The sequence below is a fragment of the Sycon ciliatum genome, chromosome 5 (assembly GCF_964019385.1).
Source record: "Sycon ciliatum chromosome 5, ocSycCili1.1, whole genome shotgun sequence".
NCBI lineage: Eukaryota > Metazoa > Porifera > Calcarea > Leucosolenida > Sycettidae > Sycon > Sycon ciliatum.
The window spans coordinates 1308184-1328605 of NC_088647.1; the positions used below are offsets into that span (position 1 = coordinate 1308184).

Sequence of the window (20422 nt, forward strand, 5' to 3'; positions counted from 1 at the left end):
TTTTAGCACTTAGGTTATTTTCGTGAGTTTGCACCCCGTGTTCATGAGTTGTTTCTGCACTGTTCATGCCCGTTTGTCACACTTACTCTTTATTTTAGTTCTCACTTTTTGTAAAACTTACCACAAGTTACCCGTCATGTGTCACACTTCTTTGGATTTTTAACCTTTGTTTTTCCCTTGATCTCTTTAGTTCCGTACTTCCACTGATGATCGGAACGTGAAAATCGATTTTGGAAACACACAAAACCAAACCTTGAACAAATTGTCATGTTGCGTGGTGATGTCTGCGGCATTCATACTTTTCATTGCTATTATTAAACTTTTATCTCCACGTAGATTATTTGAATAATAATAATAATAATAAAAAGAAGAAGAAGAAAAAGAAGAACAGCTCACATATCACTCAGACTTCAGCTCGATGCATCTGTGAGTGAAAAGGTTCCATTCATGTCTGTGATCGGCTAAGACAAAAGCTTCAGGGACAGTGATGTTGGTTTTACCTTCAGGTCTTGCTTTATAATGTCGTTTCATCTGGTTTGTGGACGTCCGCTTGGCTCACTCGTCTCCAATAAACAAATCTGTTGACTTGCCACCATGACTTCGTTGGCAAAACCTTTGTGTAGAAAATTTAACATCATTGGCATAACCTCTATGTAGAAAAAGGTGACATCATTGGCACAACTTCTATTTAGACAATAGTTACTTCTCTGTCAGCATGCTTTTGTTGTATTACTTGGTACATGTGTTGGCTAGCAGATGCTTTCGCATCCAATTGCTAATGCAGTCAGTCAGGTTTGCAGATGTTGTGCTGGTCGTGGTTAATACAGTCAGTCAGGTTTACAGATGTTGTGCTGGTCATGCAGTGTATCTGTCATAGATGTCCTTGGTGGGTGATGTAGTTGCTGATTTTCTTTATTTGTCTCTGTTTCTCTGTCTCTCTCTCTCTCTCTCTCTCTCTCTCTCTCTCTCTCTCTCTCTCTCTCTCTCTCTCTCTCTCTCTCTCTCTCTCTCTCTCTCTCTCTCTCTCTCTCTCTCTCTCTCACTCACTCACTCACTCACTTCTCACTTTTCCTTTGCAGATGTCTACCAAATGGCCAAGGACGGCAATCTACCAGGTGCTGATAATTGATTTTTGTGCGTTTTTGCTTGTGCCTATATATCTTTGTCATGCCTATTTGGCTTCAATGCTAGTATGTACCGTTTTGGCTCTGCGCCTCGAATTTGTGAAGGATGAGTACATGTACATGTATACTGTATAGTGTGTGGCAATGTAGTGCTAGTCAATGGCAGCACAGCCAGTATGCTACTCTGGATCAGAGGCAGTGTCCTCTCTCTACCTTCATCAGCTTTCCCAAAGGACGGTTGATGATTTTTGCCTAGTGTTCCCATTGAGATATCATTCAGTCTTCCTAAAAGTTGTTGTAGCTTGATATGCGCATGCCCTACCCTGCCATGTCAACGGTCACCTTTGTCCTCTCACCGTTTAGTCTTCCTTTTGCCGCTGCTACCTTGCTCACTACCTGCTCAAACCCCATACCCCCATATGACTTTCTTACTCAACAGCTGTTCTATATAATTTAATTACTCCAGCTTTTCACCACCATACTTACAATTACTCAATTCCGCTTTCTGTGCAGTCTCATTGTACGCTTATTGTTTCATATACAGTACATGCATTTTGCAATGGAAGAGCATACCTCTCGTACTGATGCCCTGGTGTTATTTTGTTGTGGCATGTGGTGCGTTGGGCTATGCGCTCACCCCGGGGGCGATGTGCTTGCCTTTTGGCAAGTACTCGCCTAGACACCCCTCTTCTCTTCTCTTGGCTTTGCAGCTCTTGCATGCGTTCAGTTATGTTTGCATTGTGCACGTACCTTCATGCTTTGCATTTAGTTTCCTGGTCAGATGCTGTGTCCCGGCAGTGGGCTTCCCGGTTTTGTCCTGTAAATGCATCAAAAGCCAATGAACTAGGCGCATACCATAGTGTCTTGCCCTGGTATGTTTTTGTTTTGCTGCATTTCTTCGATTATCCTTATCGACATGCAATTCTACTCGTTCGTGCCTGCTGTCACCGGAAACGGCTATTGTTCCGTCTCCCCTGTGTCTGACCCTGCGGCTTGCTCGTCCGTGTACCACTTGACATGGCTGTGGCTGTGCATGTGTTCGCTTATAACGCCTTGTATTTGTGTTGTGTCGGTGCCATGATGTATTGTCGCATGAAGAAAGGCCTGTCGTTCCTCGACAGGCATGCTCCGTTTCCGACGCTGCAAACCTCTGTTGTCCTTTCGAATGTCCGGTTCACCTTTTGCATGTGTTTCTTTGTTTTCGCTGCATGTTTGCTGTGTGGTGTGTGTTTTGTGTGTCTTCTTTGCTGTATGGACAGATGCTGGTCCCTCGCCACCATCTGACATTCCTGGTAAGCAGGACATAGTATTCATTGCTTTCATTTCCTTTTTGAGCGGGTTCCAGAAGATTTCCTCCGCCGCTAAGGCATGTCCAAGGAGTTTTTCAATAATATCTGTGCCAGCGTACCCGCGACAGTGATCTGTAGTGACCGTGCCCTGCTAGTGCTGTGTTGATTGTGTGTATTGAATGTACGTCAGCTCGTCTTGCAAGGCATGGACATACATGTGTTCGTTTGTACACACACTTTAAAGAAGGAATCAAAACGTGTCTGCTGTAACTCGTGAGTTTCACGGTTATACCGATCGTCAGACAGCAACCACACAACTCTCCTCGAGTTTGTTTGTGTGTTTATTTGTTCATCTCTTTTCAGACAATATCCCACCGGCTGACTTGTCGCAGAAGAAAAAAAAGAAAAAGAAGAAGAAGAAGGTCAAGAGCGAGGATGAGCAGACTGGTGGCGGCGGTGCGGCTCCACCACCACCACCAGGTAAGGACACTGAGTATTACTTGGTCAGTATAGCCCTTGAAAACCCTGAACTACTAGTATGCTCTTTTCTTGATGCCCTAAGAAAGTTGTGGATATCATGCAACTGCTTTGTAAAGAAAAGGGGGTTTGTCAGCTGACAACCGCTCTATTCAGTTGCAATTCACAATCTGCGCATGCGCTGGATTAAAATCCTTTTTATTGTGATGTTGAAAATTATTGACGTTTCGGGCCAGTCACCCATCGTCAGAACGATGAATAGAGCGGCTGTCAGTTGACAAACCCCCTTTTTCTTAAAAAAATTCCCAGTATTAGAATACAGAATAGTGGTTGCTACTTCGGCGATGATTTGTAAGAAAGGGTTTAAGGCAAGTCGGCGGAATAGCGCGACCTCCAGTGTGGGGAGCGAACCCTTTCTTAGTATTAGAATATACTGGAAAACCTCATTCGCTAGTGTGTCTTCATTGACTGCCTCCATGTCGGCATGCATGTGGGTGTGGGTGTGCACGTGTGTGTGTGTGTGTGTGTGTGTGTTTAGAGGAGAGTAGTAAGCCGACAAAGACGCCTGACGTGCCAGCCCTGCCTGAGCTGCCACCACACATGACCTATGTCATCATTGGTGCTGGAACAGCCGGTTTCAGTGCTGTGCGTGGCATCAAGAGAAACGATCCGAATGCTAGGGTGAGTAGTCCTGGCCATGCGACTATGGCTGTATCATCGACTAGGGCTGAAACGATTATACCGAATAATCAAGTACTCGTTTGATAACTGTAACGATCGAGCGATCGTTTAGATTACCGATCACGATTATTTTGCGTTTTTTAAATTTTTAATTTCTTATACGCGCAGTGCATGCAGCTCAGAGTATATACCCCCGGTAGTACACAGTACAGTCAAATCTGCCGTTAGCGACCTCTGCTGTAGGCGACCATCTACCGTTAGCGACCGATTTTCCGTGCACCGACGGTTTCACTTACAAACTGATCTGTCCAGAGCGACCATCTGCTGTGCGCGACCAGCGACCGCGGTTTCATGCACAATGGCTGCATTCAAATCTGCTGTAAGCGACCGCGACCCAGGTTCAGTCAGGTGCGAAACTGTACTTGCCAGTGCGCTGTCAACTGCAAGGTGTGAAAATATGCTGTCTTGCAAGTGCGATCGACTGGCCCTGGCCTGTACTGAGGCTGCGCTGTAGCTCTCAAGATTAGCCCTGGTATGTGCACTATTCTTGGGTTTGTGCACCCCTATATTCTATTGAATATCCAATAAAATGATGTTAAAAATCACATTATTCTTGTCGATTTGAGTACATGGAAGCATATATGCATGCCCGGTATGCCGGATTTACCATACATCTGCCGTAAGAGACCGCTTTTTCTTGCACCAAGGGACGACAGATTTGACTCTACTACACACTGCACGAGCGACTCGCCTTGTAACATGCTGTCAAAATCGAAAAACAGTCCTAGTGTAGTACAACGAAGCTGGAGCATGAAGCTCGAAGGTCAAGGTCGCGTCCGGTCTACATACATAGCACTTTTTTTGTGCAAACTTTTGTACATATTTCCACTTTTGGCCATTCCACGTACATATTCCAGGTGCGGCCTCTTAAAGATTATAATCGAATAATCGATCGTTATGATAAAGAGTAATCGATTGGGCTAAATGGATGATCGTTTCAGCCCTATCGTCGACCCGTTTGGGTATATGAGATGGGTATACAAAAGCTGCAGTGTGCGGCTGTGTCGTCTACTGTTTGGGGTATATGAGATTGCGTGCAAGACCGCAGAGTACTTGGAATCTGGTCTTTGCCACGAGTGATATGCATGTACATGTACTGTAGTAGTAATTATTGTTGATATGCATGTACTGTAGTAGTACTCAAGTAATTATTGTGTATTGGTTTTTTTCAGGTTCTGGTGATTGGCCAGGAGACGCACCGACCTTACATGCGTCCTCCGCTCTCCAAGGAACTCTGGATGAGTCAGAAGACCGAGGAGACCCCCGCTGCCCCTGCTGCTGAGGGCAAGGCTGAGGAAGCAGCGGAGCCAGTGGATCCAGACGACTTGCGATTCCTTCCCTGGAGTGGCAAGGAAAGAAGGTATGTACGTGGATAACAGTCATGTAGTGCATGGGCTCAGTCAATTTGCCGGAGTTGCCGCTCGCATCACACTCTATATGCTGCTCACTGATGTAGCACCTTGCGGGAAGTGTCTTAGGAAACCTCTGCCTGGTACTAGTATGTTGAACATTAGCAAGATCATTGATGTACATACAGTAGGCATGTGCTGTTGTGGACATTGAAATCCGTTGAGAAGTCAAGTGGCCATGGGACACTGGCCTTGCAGCCTTGAGCACTGCTGGTATGTACCTGGACTGCACTATAGTCTAACAGTGTGTGTTTGCGCCAAGGCAGTAAGGGCACCGGTCCCGATCATTCCACCCGATTTCAATGTCCACAACAGTATGTGCGTTGGACTACTAATGCAAGGAATGGGATGGTCCGCCGGGCCACTGCTGCTACTCTACATTCAGTGCTGTTAGCAATAACAGTACGGCTGACTATCAGTGTGTGAGTGTGCTTCAACGCCTTCAATCAATACTGCGGAACTGATGCGGTGTTCTGTTGGGTGCTGCTGTTGCTGCTGCTGCTGCTGCCGTGTTTGGTTTGTTTCTATTTGCAGTATCTACTATGAGCCGCAGAAGTATTTCTTGGACACATCAGCTCTGAAGGAGGATCCCAAGATGGCTGGTGTTGCACTGTTGACTGGCCACAAGGTGAGAGCATCAACTACACTGCTGTTCTCTATGCCCATATGGCAACTGGCAAAAAGAGCACTCGTCCAATATGTTTGTCCGGGTGACTGCAGAAACACTACTTTTTACTGCTCTAGTATTCCTTCATATACCGCTTCAGTTGACCAGTCTTTCTACATCGCATTTATCTCTAACTTAGGCCAAGCTAAGCATGGTCTCTAATATACAATGCTCTGAAGCACACTCTGCTAGTCTTTGATTGCCTATGTACCTTTGGGCATGATCTACCCTTGTGATATGTCTTTGCAGACACTATACCAGTAGTATTGCCCATGCAGGAGGTGTTCACATTATGTTAATTGATCCATTGTGACTTACCTTATACTGTACATGTATGTGTGTGTGTGTGTGTGTGTGTGTGTGTGTGTGTGTGTGTGTGTGTGTGTGTGTGTGTGTGTGTGTGTGTGTGTGTGTGTCCCATATGGTGCAGCGGTATGTGCAGCGATTTCCAATCGATAGGTTGCGGGTTCGATTCCCGACGATTATGGTCACACACGTCTTTCTTCTCTTTCTCAGACTCTTCCTGACTTTTCTTTCATTCTCCTGGGTGGTTACCAACAGCCAGTGTATGCCGGAGTATGTGGTGTGATGTGTGTGCGGGAAAATAAATTTAAAAAAAAGACCAAAAAGTAGGGATTCACTGGCCAGAAAAAGCCACTTCATAGCTGTGTGGTGTAGACCAGGCTGAATAGTGGCGGCCAATTCTTCAGCCTTGCAAGCTGTTGAATGGTGCAATCCCAGCACAAGTTGCTATGGCTTCTGCTGTAGCATCGCTATCATCGCCTCCGGCGATGGGCGTCCAATGGTCCAATGGTGTGTGTGTGTGTGTGTGTGTGTGTGTGTGTGTGTGTGTGTGTGTGTGTGTGTGTGTGTGTGTGTGTGTGTGTGTGTGTAATGCATATTGTGTGCTACAGGTTGTGAAGCTGGATCCGGCTAAGCAGCGTATTGTGCTGGACACGAACCAGTCTCTCACATACAACAGATGTCTGATTGCTACAGGTAACTTATAGGCAGTGATGTACGCATGGCAGGGAGTGCTGCTCTATGAAATCCGGCCGTCTGATTCAAGTCCGCGCCCTACACCAGTTCATACCCCAGTATTTCCAGGTCTATAGTGCGTTTCAAAAGTATAGACCTCTAGACTTTTTCGAATAATTCAAATTTGCTTTGAGCTTTTTGAGAAATTTCTTCGGAATATTGCTCAGGCAGCTCACGCAATTTTTCTCATGTACCGTAAAGTCGCGGATAAAAGCCGGGCTTATAAGCACATAAGCCGCTTTCTGCATCAGGCTTTAATGCAAACCAGGCTTGTATGCAAACCATGCTTATATGCACCACTGATATTTTTGCCAGGCTTGTATGCACGCTTTTAGTTACGCGCGACACGCATAGATCTACCACTGACTACCGGTATGGCGGCAGTTTTACTATGCACCGTACATAGCGCATGCACTCTTGACCTGCCCGATCCGCGCTTGCATAGAAGCCAGGCTTCTACGCGCGACAGGCTTATATGCATTTGACCCGTTTGATTTTCAGGCTTCTATCCGCGATGTGCTTGTGTGCAAACCCGGCTTATATCCGCGACTTTACGGTAAATTTCTAAGCGATTGGATAACAGACGCCCAATTTTGAAAATGTTATGCACAAAGTGATCACAGATTTTATGTGGTATAGATGCTGGCCTAACGGGTTTTTTTTAACCAGAGGTCTGGACTTTTGAAACACACTATAGGGCTACACAGCGCCCGGCAGCGTGTACTTGACTCGTGCAATCGGATTTCATTGAGCAGATTTCTATGTAGGTGTACCTTCTATCCTACGCTTTGTTCTGTATGATATGTACCGTGTCCACTCAGCTCGTGCTGTTACTTCAGATAAGTGTGTTTAGTGACTGCGGCTGCATGTCCTAGAGATCTGTCCTGTGTGATTGCTCCTCCTCGTGCATAACCCACACTGGCTGATAACTGTACAGTCAAACAGGAGAGGGAATGTTGGATGCGGAATGAAAGATGATGTTGGACTTCCCCGCAATTGGCTTTCGACTGTTCAATAACTATACAGCCAGTTATTTCGTTACGAACAAGCCTTTTCTGTCTTTTCCTCTAGGCGGTGAGCCCATAAGTTTGCCAGCGATCTCTACTGCTTCCGATGAGGTCAAGGAACGGACGTTTGTCTTCCGTAACATTGAAGACTACCGTCGCCTGGATGAGCTGACTCGACAGGGCAAGACTGTTACTGTTGTTGGAGGTGGATTCCTGGGTAGTGAGCTGGCGTGTGCACTGGGTAAACGTGCCCAGCAGACTGGCGGTCGTGTCATTCAGGTCTTCCCCGAGTCTGGTGAGTGGTGTGTGTGTGGGTGAGTGGGTAGATGGGTGGGTGTACGTGTGTGTGTGTGTGTGTGTTTATGTGTGTGTGGTGTGTTTATGTGTGTGTGGTGTGTTTATGTGTGTGTGTGGGTGGGTGGGTGGGTGTCCTGACTTACCGATTCCATGATCTCTTGAACTGTACTGTCAGTCGCCGGAGAATGGAGGGTGTGGGGAGGGGGATGGGTGGCAGTGCTGTACCCTTGGCCATTCCCATTTTTCATGTCCTACCGTCTATGTGCTGTGGAGTCACTGAGTGTGCATGGTGAACTCCTGATTGCTGGCAGTGTGTCTATCACTAGGGTACTCATACCTGTTTTGTTTGACCGTCTTTATCTCTAGGTAACATGGCCAAGGTCTTGCCAACGTACCTCTGCGAGTGGACCACAGGAAAAGTCCGGAAAGGTGAGTTGTTTTTTCATCCACCTCTGACCTGTGATATTCACCGAGTCTGGCATTGCCTTGCAAAGTGTTTGCAGTGTGGCTGTTGTTGTTCATCCACCTCTGACCTGTGACATTCACCCAGTCTTACATTGCCTTGCAAAGTGTTTGCAGTGTGTCTGTCGGGCTTCTCAATGCCTACAGTTCTGTTTGCTGTGCTTTTAAAAGTCAGTTTTGACACAAAGTCTGTCTTTTTCCTACGCTTACTTTTGTCTATATGTGTGTGTGTGTGTCCATGTGTGTGTCCATGTGTGTGTGTGTGTGTGTGTGTGTCTGTGTCTGTGTGTCTGTGGACGTGTTCATGTGTATCTACGTACAGAGGGCGTCGAAGTGGTTACTCATTCGGCAGTTGTCGGCGCGAAGTTCAACGGATCCCGCGTGGAGCTATCAACCAGCCAAGGAGAATCTGTAGGTTGTTATTGTTATTGTTGCTCTCTTTCTATTACTGTTCTGTTCTATTTCTGCCTGCATCCCTTTTGTGTTGTATGGTGGTTGCTTGCACAAGGAACTTCGGGTTACAGTGAAGCTGTGTGTGCGCTCCCTTTTGTGTATGTATCTATCTTAGCTTGCACCTGGGGCAGTCCGCTTTTCCATTTGTAGCATAAGAAAAAGGGGCACTGGTGCACAGTCTGTGTACAAAACTGTTTTCTGCATTGTGGACTCGTCAGTGCAGCACATATAGTTATGTGTGAGTGTGGCGTGCGTGTGTGTGTGTGTGTGCGTGCGTGCCTGCGTGTGTGTGTGGTGTGTGTGTGTGTGTGTGTGTGTGGTGTGTGTGTGTGTGTGTGTGTGTGGTGTGTGTGTGTGTGTGGTGTGTTGTGTGGTGTGTGGTGTGTGTGTGGTGTGTGTGTGGTGTGTATGTATGTTTGCTGGTTGTCGAAAGTTGGTTGCACAAGTCTTCTGGGGCGGCCCAGGACATGTAGTTCCCAGCGCAACAAGAAGACGGGGTGTCGAACGATGGCACCACTTTTTGTTGTGCCTGAATCTCCCACTCGCGATGGATTGGCAGAGACCATCAGCGCTTCAACAAATCTGCCCAAGCACGGAGAGAGAGAGAGAGAGAGAGAGAGAGAGAGAGAGAGAGAGAGAGAGAGAGAGAGAGAGAGAGAGAGAGAGAGAGAGAGAGAGAGAGAGAAAATGCTGCCTGGTCCGCGTCGGATCCTGGGATGTTCGATTCCTTGTTGAGAGTGAAGGGAAAATTGAAATGGCAAATGTTCAAAAACAAGGTTTGCATGTATGTGTGTGGGGGGTGGGGGGTGCTCACTGGCCAGAAAAAGCCCCTTCAGAGAACTGTGCGGTGTTTACCAGACTGCATAGTGATGGTCAATTCTTCAGCCTTGCAAGCTGTTGAATGGCGCATTCCCAGCACAAATTGCTATGGCTTATGCTGCAGAATCGCTACCATTGCGTACGGGGGAAGGTTAAGTTCGAAGGTGATGCGTGCTGTGTTGTGTCTGATCTATTCTGCTCTCGCTACTGCCTGCTACGCCTGTATCTGTGTTCACAGATTGAAACAGACCATGTTGTGGTTGCTGTCGGCATCCGTCCCAACACGGAGCTGGCTGCTGCAGCTCGGCTGGAACTGGATGAGAAGAAAGGTGGTTATCTAGTCAACTCAGAGCTAGAGGCCAGGTCCAATGTCTGGGTGGTAAGTTGCCATTGCTGCTGCTGCTGCCGTCGTTGTTGTTCCCTGCTCTTCCTGCTGATGTCCCTGTGTGTGTGTGTGTGTGTGTGTGTGTGTGTGTGTGTGTGTGTGTGTGTGTGTGTGTGTGTGTGTGTGTGTGTGTAAAAAAAAAGAAGAAGAAAAAATGAAAAATAGGGATTCACTGGCCAGAAAAAGCCACTTCAATCAGCTGTGTGGTGGATACCAGGCTAAAATTAGTGGCGGTCAATTCATCAGCTTTGCAAGCTGTTGAATGGTGTAATCCCAGCACAGGTTGCTATGTCTAAGGGGTCGTCGCAAAAGTTTTTTGTCGTCCCTGAAACGAACATGATTCATTTGGGGGGGGGGGGGGGGGGGTGCGAGCCAAAATCGCAAGTCGACCGACACTGTACATATGACATGTACATGCATGCGATTTTCGTCGTCCAGCATAGCAAGCTGTGTTCGTTTCAGAGGGAGGGGAGGGGGTCCAAGTACGAAATGAACGATGTTCGTTTCAGGGACGACAGAAAACTTTTGCGACGACCCCTAAACATAGCTGTTCGCTATCATCGCTTCTGCGATGGGCAGGTCTGAGGTGTATGTGACAGCGTCCGCACCACTCCTTGAATTCCTTGAAAGTCCTTGAATGTCAAAGCCGGATTTGAAAGTGCTTGAATATCCTTGAATTTTCGTGTGGGTGCTTGAATTTTTGAAAAAAGTGTGTTTTTCCTTGATTTTGGGTTTGAATGCGGTAGATCTACTCACGTTCATGCAGTAGGTCTACGCGCACTGCTGGGTACCCGTAACCGGTACCGTAGTCCGTAGATCTAGTACCAAGAGTGGATCCACTCTTGGTAGTACTGATAGGGATCTCAGCGCGTGAGCTGCGCAGCCTGTTTGCGCAGGTGAGATTTTCGATCCCAAACGCGTCCAGTGCAGAAACCCTGAAAAATAACATTTTTTTCGAAATAAATCAAGTTGAAGAAGACGGTAGAAATGGCTGAATATTGCGTCCAGGAAAGCACGTTCTACGGCCATTTCCAAGCTACCTATCTCCCAGGCACTCTCTCAGAGGAACTATGGAGGGTCAAAGAGCACAATAGTTCACTCTTGGACGCAGCGTGAACACCTCTTCTTCTGAGCGCGATGTCTTCTCTCTGAGTGATAATGGCGGCGATGTTCCAACCAACGGTTAGCCCACCAACTAATGTCCTTGAATGTCCTTGAAAAAATGGGGTTTGGGGCCCTTGAAAACCCTTGAATAATATTTTCATGACTTGGTGCGAACCCTGTGTGAGTGAGTGAGTGAGTGCGTGTGTGTGTGTGTGTGTGATGCTGAGTAAAGTTTGCGCATCCCCATTACAACCGGCTTACAATTGTGTTGAGATACACAACCATGCAGCTTAGAGAAGTTTCACTCGTGCCAGGCCATCACTATGCCTGATTATACCAGGGTGGGAGATGCAGCGCAGTAAACGGCGTTTGCATGGAACCGTTATGTCCATGCAGGGATGAATTTATCCTGTATCGCATCGCAGTTTGCGATGCAAAATCGATCTACTGCTACTCAAAAGTCACCATGACTCGCAGAAAATTGCGATGCATACACACTATCCATGCCTAGCCTGTGCTGTCATGTAACATGCATACAGTGCGGTGTATGGGGTGCAGACACTCTCAATCTGCGTGCATATGTATTCTTCAGTCGGTTTTTTGCAAATGGGCTTTCGGCATCACTCTCAAGAAGGACAATGTGGTAAATACCCTACCTTCAAAGAAAAAATGCTAATAAAAATCAAAGACTGCTACACAATTGTGATTTCGTATAGCAGAAACTGCTATGCAAAAATATGACAGTAAATTCATCCCTGCCATGTATGTGTCATACCATCTGCCCAGTGTGGAGGAAGATATCGGTTTCATCCAACACAACTCTAACACTACCGTTGTGCAGCACGCTCCTTACTAGTCAACAGGCTCTGCACGAGGCTGCTTGAGCTGTTTGTTCTGATGTAGTTAGGTTTTTTTTGTTTTTGTTTTTTGTTTGTTTTTGATGCTGCTGCCTTATGACACACATGACACCCCTACGACCAGAATGGTTATGGGTTATACATACATACATACATACATACATACATACATACATACATACATACATACATACATACATACATACATACATACATACATACATACATACATACATACATACATACATACATACATACACACTTGAGAGGGACGAAAAGCGTTTCTTCTGTAACTCTGAGTTACAGAAGAAACGCTGAGTTACAGAAGAAACGCTTTTCGTCCCTCTCAAGTGTGTGTACTAGGCTCTGCACCTTGGTGAAGGAGGGGGCTAATCTTCTCGCAGAAAAGGGGGAAAAGGGGAGAAAAAGGGGGAAAAAGAGGGGGAAAAGAAGAGCGGGAAATTGAAAAAGAGGGGGTAAAGAATGGCGGGAAAAGGAAAAAGAGGGGGAAAAGGATGGCGGGGAAGCATCCACCGTTTGCATACATCTAAAGTGAGGCTTTTTCCAGGCTCTGCACAAGTACACGTCCACCACGGCCTCTCGCAGCCTCCTCCTCTTCCTCTCCCCCCCCCCCCCCATCACACACAATGTGCCGATTATCCTAATATCAACTATCCAAATGATTAATTATCCAAAATAATTGCTTGCATTTAATTGAGGGGTAGAAGATGAGTTTCAAGTTGTTGATTTTCGTCGCTCAGGGCACCATTGAAGCGATTCACAAGATGTATTACAACAGGTTTGAGTCAAAATGTGTAATAATAGTGTCATTAATTTAGAGGAGCTTGAGTGCACCTAGTTCCTATTGCACTGCAGAAGAGAATGAAAATGATGAAAACATGCTGGAATATGGATGATTTAGATTGATGTGTGACTACTCTCTTATCCGAACATTCTTCTCATCTGAACCCTCTGGAGACAGCCCGCGTCCCGAGGGGTGGGGATAATCGGCACTCTCCTGTACATCTAATTCTATTCTTAAATTATATACATATTGTAGAGCTCTTTCTGCTGCCGGGAATGAGAAAACACATCCCAGGTAAGGATACGCCCCTCAAGGAAACACAGCTGGTGGATTCCAACAGTCAGGGGCGTCGCACACGGTACGGTCACTACAGTATTGACCGTACCACTTTTTGCCCCAGATACCCCGTGAATCAACAAAATACACTGATCTGGGATCTAAAATTCCAAAATTTTCGGCTCAGCCACCACTCCCCCACGAGTCAATTGTACTTCAGATGGCTGACCGTACCACACTAAAATACCTTCCGACGCCCCTGACAGTGGTATGAAACTCATACACAATCAATTAGAAAATAAACCTTTGTTGGTGAAACAAAGTTGGGCGAGAGTATGATGTTCAAGTAAAACAATACTAAAGTGCCGTAACGTGAAGAAAGGAACGTAGTAATACAGAACACAATATGCCCAGATGTGGAAATTTAAGTCAAGATGAGCAGAATATACGCACATGCAAACACATACACACACAAGCGTGTGCACACAAACGCAAACACACACACACACACATACGCGCACACACACACACACACACACACACACACACACACACACACACACACACACACACACACACACACACACACACACACACACACACACACACACACACACACACACTGTTGGCTGCTATAATGCGATGGCCTAGACAGAGGAAACAAAGTTTACACAAACAAATTCCTACTCTTTCTCTTTCTTTGTCTTCTTCTTCTTCTTCCTCATATTCGATTCAAGGCAGGCTCTTCTATTTTTTTGCTTCGGCCAACCTCGTTTTGGGATCTGACCCACTTTATTGGGGCAGTACAGGTACCCTGAACCTGAGAGTGTCCTTCTGATGTCATCGCTCTCCTACATTTTCTGCACGTCTATATTATTCTTTCTACGAGGACAGCAGAAGGACAGAAACAAAGACATCCACACCATTTTTAAGACTGCATCTTCCAAAGAACACATCAAAAAGCAAATTCTACACGCCAAGCATCAGTTCACGCCGTAACAAATCTCCACGCTATGAAAAATTCGATCGAATGCCTGGTGGGAGATGCTTTTTAAAAGGCTTGCATACATTTTCACAAAAGACATTGTTGTGGCTGCCACCGGATTCGTACAAGAATATGTCAACTTCTAATCAAGGACTGTAATAAGTTCTGCCTTAAATATTAAAGGGGAAGTCTGCTGAATTTTTTTAATTTCAGGACCCGTAGATTTGGGGCGCTGAGTTGAATGTTCTTTTCCAAGGAGGCTGCGGTCCATGGTTCGTCAGATACGCCAAATCGAACATGAGCGAACGCGAGCACGCAGTCTACCTGATCCAGGTGATAAGGTCACAGTGTGCAGCCAGGTAGCCACACCATCTATTTGTGTGCAAAATGGCCAATATTCGAAACGCGTTCGATTTGAGAACCATCTGTTGCAGCTTCTCCGGACCAAGAGCATTCGACTCACTGTTACAAGCCCTACGTACCCTGTGATTTTCAGCTCGGCAAAATTTGAGGATATCCCGTTTTAGCCGTTTCCGATTTGGACTTTTTACATCCGCTGGCTTCTGCGTGCATGCCATAGTCAACAAACATACGGAACACTACACTACAGTACTGCCGGGCGCCGAAGAACGGGGTCAGGGTTCTAGCCTAGCCCGTTCTCATTTTTAGCGAACACAGCAGTTTCGTTCTTATTCGATGGTACAGTCTTACATGCACATTTATGCGTCTGAGTGTACATCATATTCATATTGTACATTACGTTTCTACCTAGACCGTTCTTAAAAAATGGCGAAATTATAGCCTGGCCGTTCATCGGCGGTCCGTTCTTCGGCGCCCGGCAGTACTGTAGTAGTAGCAGTAGTAGTAGTACATGACTACACCCGCACTGCTGTGCTAGCGCTACGCGAGTCGTGTGGTAGATCTAAATGTACAAGAGACTAGTCAATACACGGACGTGTCATGTACTGCACCCGGTATGTAGCTAGAGAAGGTGTGCTCCTCCGGGCCGGTGATTGTGCTTTGAGAAAGAAATATTTTAGTTTTCCGCTTGGAATAGTCCAGCCTCATTTATGCTACAATGATGAGTCCACAACCGTGACAAGCGACAAAACCGCGAACAGCTCCCGGACCTAAAACGTTCAGATCCCGAAGTGTTGTGAGCCTTGAATCGAAGAGTCGTGTCCGTGGTTCCAAGAACCTGCATTGTATATCCAATCGAGCAGCGTCTGAGCTATGTTTGCACCAAAAATCGTGAAATTTTCCACTGTATCATGGAAATGCCACACCCTGCAGTCCCGCTGTTACCATATTTTACCGGTATAAGTCGACTTATTGAATTGAATTCAGTGCAAACAGGAATTTCGGATAATTGACCGTTTGGACAGTTGACATTCGGATAATCGGCATTCTACTGTAATCCTAGTGCATGCAATGAAACATACTTGACTGTTGGGAGTCTTGCTGCGTCAGTGCAAATTGGCAGTTAATGCTAGAAGCTGCAGTGAACAACATCACAAATAGAAAATATAGAAAAGCAAATACAACTGAGCTTTGATACTGGAAATTACAAATCTGTTGCCCGCATCCACATGTCCATATTCTACATGTGCGATTGGTCCTGCAAGATCGTCACTGCCCGTCTAATTGAGGATGGCACCCCGAATAGAACGGGCCGCTTCTAAACCAATCAAAGACCCAGATTGTTATACTCCAGCAACCGGGCAAAGACCTGTCACCCATCCATGACCCATCAGCCCACCTCCTTATGCTCACATTTTGGTGTAGTAGTTGAGCACCTGTCCTTCCTTCATCAAGTGGATATCCTAAGCATGTGACTTACCGCTGGTATATCTCTGCACTTCCATCTTGACTGGTTGTCAAGTCCCTTTCCGGAGAGGTAGAGTGGATGGTAGGGTCAGTGCAGTCCTGGCCACGCCATGAGAAAGAAGATATTTTCCCATCAGGAGAAGGCCAACATCCTCCCTCTGGGTAGTGCCTTAATACCTGCAGTGCAGTGCAGTAACATTAAACTGCAATTGAAATTGTCTCCATGCCATTGTTAAGCCCAGTTCACATTCGACGGGGCGCAACGGGACGCGACATAAGGATCGACGGGAAACGACGGGACGGCCACCCCGTCACGGACTGTGCCTTATGACTCGCACCATTCGCTGTTGAACATCGCAAAGACTGGAGCATGTCGTGTCGTACGAATTGTACAAGATTTTACAGCTCACCCCAGCCGTCAGAGGCCCTTACGTCCCGCACCGTCAGCGTTGCGTCAAAAGAGAACTAGGCTTTAGAAAGATTACGTGTTGGTATGTGCTCCTACTTACACACAAATATACAAAAGGTATATAAAGAGAAAGCATGATCCACCCCATCATTGACACCAACAGCCCGGCACAAGAGCAGCAGCACCTGCATTCTATTAACCCAAAGTTCATCTGCGAATATACTCACAGAGTCGTCTCCTTTACTGTGCCCGACCTTGGAAGAAAACAACACAGCGACGTAGTGTTGGTTTCGGTGAGGGCTTCTACGTTCACATGAACATACAGAAAAGCACAATATATTTCCAAACAGACGCCAACTAGTATAACCAAACAGCAACGACAACACCACAAAGACCTAACAGTCTCTTGAGCACAAAGTGTCTGGGATAAAAAAAGAGCAGAAGTTCACCATCGACACTGGTATTATAAAACTTTCTACAACTGCTGCAGAGGCAGCAGCAGGGTTCTAGTGCCCGGACCCAAAGCTCATCTGAGAATTTTCACCATTGATACAAAGCAACGACCATGGTAGCAGCAGAGAGTAACAGCAGCAGCCGTTTGAGCAGCAGTATCAGCAGTCTCCAGCTTCAAGGGAGTGACCTAGCAAATTTTACAGTAACGTGAAAGGTGCAACTGCACTTTTTCCGGTACCAAATATGCCATGCTGTCCCCCGCTGCAAAATAGAGGACAACTCTCAACTGTCGCCAACACCTTGGCCCAGAGGGAGTCTTTCCTTGGACGTTCGCCCCGGTCAAAGAAGGTCAAAACCCAAGTGGTGTAATCATGTATCTGCTTCTCCTATCGAGACACTGGCAAGGCTTGTATAGGCATGATAAATTGATAATAATAATAATAATAATAATAATAAAACAGGTCGCGTAATGAAGCAGCATAACGATAGATGTGCAAAGTCATGATGCCTGGTCCGCTTCTGTCCTGGGTTCACTACGATAATACTGTATGCATATAACAAAGGCAAACGCACAAACTCACGTCCATGCACATGTGCACGGACGGTGTCGTTGGCGTACACACACACACACACACACACACACACACACACACGCGCGCGCTCACGCCCGCGCATGCACAGGACAAAGGCATGTGCAAAGGAGCATGCTCATAAAAGCACAGGACAGGCACACGACTGATCTATGGATGTATCACGACATTGAAGGGACGGAGCTTGCAGCAAGCCTTCACCCTCTGGAGATTCCTGAAATACATAAATACATGTCAGCAGTAAATAGTTGCAGCATAAACATTTCCACGGGGACTGTGCAGCTTCACTAACCTTAACTTCAGTCTCCCCAGAATGCAGAAGTCAGACAACGGCTACGAAGAGGTGCAGGAAATTTGAACAACTGTTTCAAAAGCAGTCCTCCAAGCCTTCTGCACCAACAGGTGATTCAGTTCGTGCTCTTATACCATCCTGGCAGGTAGAGACATTTTCTAATAACACGAAGAGCACAATCATCAAGGTGGGCAAATCCTCAAGAGAGAGTGCACCCTAACTTACACTACAAATCATTTACTGGACACTACTGGACAGAGCGTCCAGTCCATTCAGTCCAGGGGAGAAGAGGCAAAGGCATAGGGCTCCTGAGAAGATGAAAGGGCAACACATTATCATTACTACATTAATTTTATTATTGGGGGCAGACGTCTTCTCTGTAAAATATGAGGACGAAAGGCACATCAGTACTCACATCCCTGCTCATATCACTGCTCATCCCTGTCCTCTACGAGGGCAATGCATTTGGGGCTGAAACAAGTATACAGATAACTCGCAAACCGATCGTTTTATTAAGAGCGCAATCGATAAGCGTTAGTGTTCAAAGCGAATGCAAACGATTTTTTATGCATGCATACCAGTGGCAGTATTCTAGCCCTTGCACTCCATCCAATTGTGGATACGAGTGAAATCGTGTACTTTCAAGCGCAGTAATATTGATGCGTAGCTATGAAAGAGATCGGGAGTCAAGACGGTATCTTTTCAATTGATTCGTTGCGGAAGTTGGTGATAAGAGCTTCAAGCCAAAGGGTGACGACAAGCCTGATTCTTCGTTCTAGAAACAACAACATGAACTCCTCTAGTTCATATTGATAAAGCCTAGTTCAAATTCGACGGGACGCGGCGTAAGGATCGATGGGAAGCGACAGGACGGTCTGACGGCGTCCAATGTGAACACCAGGAACGGGAACGCAACCATACTACCGTACGGATCGGGAAGCGACGGGAAGTGTTGGATCAGTTCAACTTTTCATACCGTAGACGGGCATAGACGGAGACGCAAGCGTACAAAACGGCTGCATTTTGAGTGAGAACAGGAGGCGGCGTCGTGCGCCATCCACTCCCGATTCGTACTAGGAATTTTTTAGGATTTCGAACACTGCGCTTCCCATGATAACTCGCAGAATGGCTAACACGACTTGAGTTGAATTTTAGCAAGATAAGATCTCATGTCCAATATGGTATTTAGGGATAGTTTAGGAGAATGACAGATGAACTGTTTTATCATTTCCTAGGGCTACTATTCGAATGGCACAACTTTCAGGGCTACTTTTTTTGTCTCCATGAAAAACTGGTATTGTGAACTTGATTTCGCTTCATTCAAAAAGAAATAATTGAAAAGAAGTCCCGAAAAACAAGAAATTAGGTCCGAAAGTCACCCCGTCACGGACTGTACCTTATGACTCGCGCCGTTCGCTGGAGAACATCGCAACGACTGCAACATGTCGTGTCGTACGAATCGTAAAAGATTTTACAGCTCACCCCAACCGTCCCGACAGGCCCTTACGTCCTGTACCGTCAGTGTTACGTCGAATGTGAACTAGGCTTTAGACCAGTCAGATGTCTACAGGTGTCGACACAATTGCCTGAAATGTTTACAGAATACCAAACACTGAGCGGTAGCCTGGGTATAGAGTGTTTGACTGGTGGCCACAGCTAATGTAGCAAAGGCATCATGGAATTTCTTCATAGTCTTGTACTCGAGGTGCACGACTACAGCCGGAAAGAATCTATAATTATGAACCAACAATTATAATTGATCTCAATGTCTCAGTACTCATACTCCTTGTCAGTTTTGTGCTAGATTGTGCACGTCTGACTATTCGAAATCTGGTTTAGTTGGTGGACTCGATTGCATAGCTTGTGCCCACATTTTTCTATGTCACAATTATATTCATCACTAAAGAGATTGGTTGATCGCGCGCTTGGAGTTATTGAATGATCGTTTCAGCCCTAATTTATTTTCACCCTGGCCACAGCACTAGGCGAAATTCTCTGACACGGCCTTTACCTGCATCCACTGCTCTTTTGCATCACGACGAAGGACATGCAGGGGTTCTCTCTGAGCAGAGGAAAGTAGCCATCGCCACCACCACCATCACCATTCACCGACAATACTAGAGAGACTATTTTCCCCGTCGTGGGTACTTCCAATAAAGTAATTCCACTTACATAGGTACCGTCAGCGGCGCCACCATGTTCCCAACAGTGTATTCCTATCGTGGGTACTTCCACGGGCAATAAATTCGGCTCGTGCTGTCACTCGCAAGCCATCATAATAATAATTCCTATACCTCCCTTGCGCGAATTGCCTCTGCAAACAAAATTATTTCAATGATTGGATTAATTCAGTTCTTTTCGCTCGTGCACGTCACGCCGGGTGCACTGCGCGCGGCCCATCTCCGCCCGTACATTGTTTCATCTTGTTTCATCTTGTTTCATCTTGTTTCATTCGCGGCCCATCTACGCCCGTACTTCGAGTTTCATTTGGTTTCATCTTGTTTCATCTTGTTTCATCTTGTTTCATTTTGTTTCATTTCGTTTCATCTCGGCCCCATCTGCGCCCGTACATTGGCGTTTCATCTTGTTTCATCTTGTTTCATCTCGTTTCATCTCGTTTCATCTTGTTTCATCTGTTTCATCTGGGGGGAAGACG

The 20422-nt window shown here is 46.2% G+C and overlaps 1 long non-coding RNA gene across 2 annotated transcripts; it reads right to left on the reverse strand.

Moving 5' to 3' along the window:
- Positions 1 to 13576: 13576 nt before the first annotated feature.
- LOC135817119 (uncharacterized) lies at positions 13577 to 20422 on the reverse strand. Of its 2 annotated transcripts, none has more exons than XR_010553513.1 (6): positions 19778 to 20422; positions 17767 to 17924; positions 16659 to 16734; positions 16036 to 16121; positions 15638 to 15691; positions 13577 to 14092 (listed from the first exon to the last, which is right to left on the reverse strand). It is a non-coding gene; the product is annotated as an uncharacterized LOC135817119 (long non-coding RNA). The 2 variants fall into 2 exon arrangements; XR_010553512.1 differs by having other exon boundaries at positions 16036 to 16199.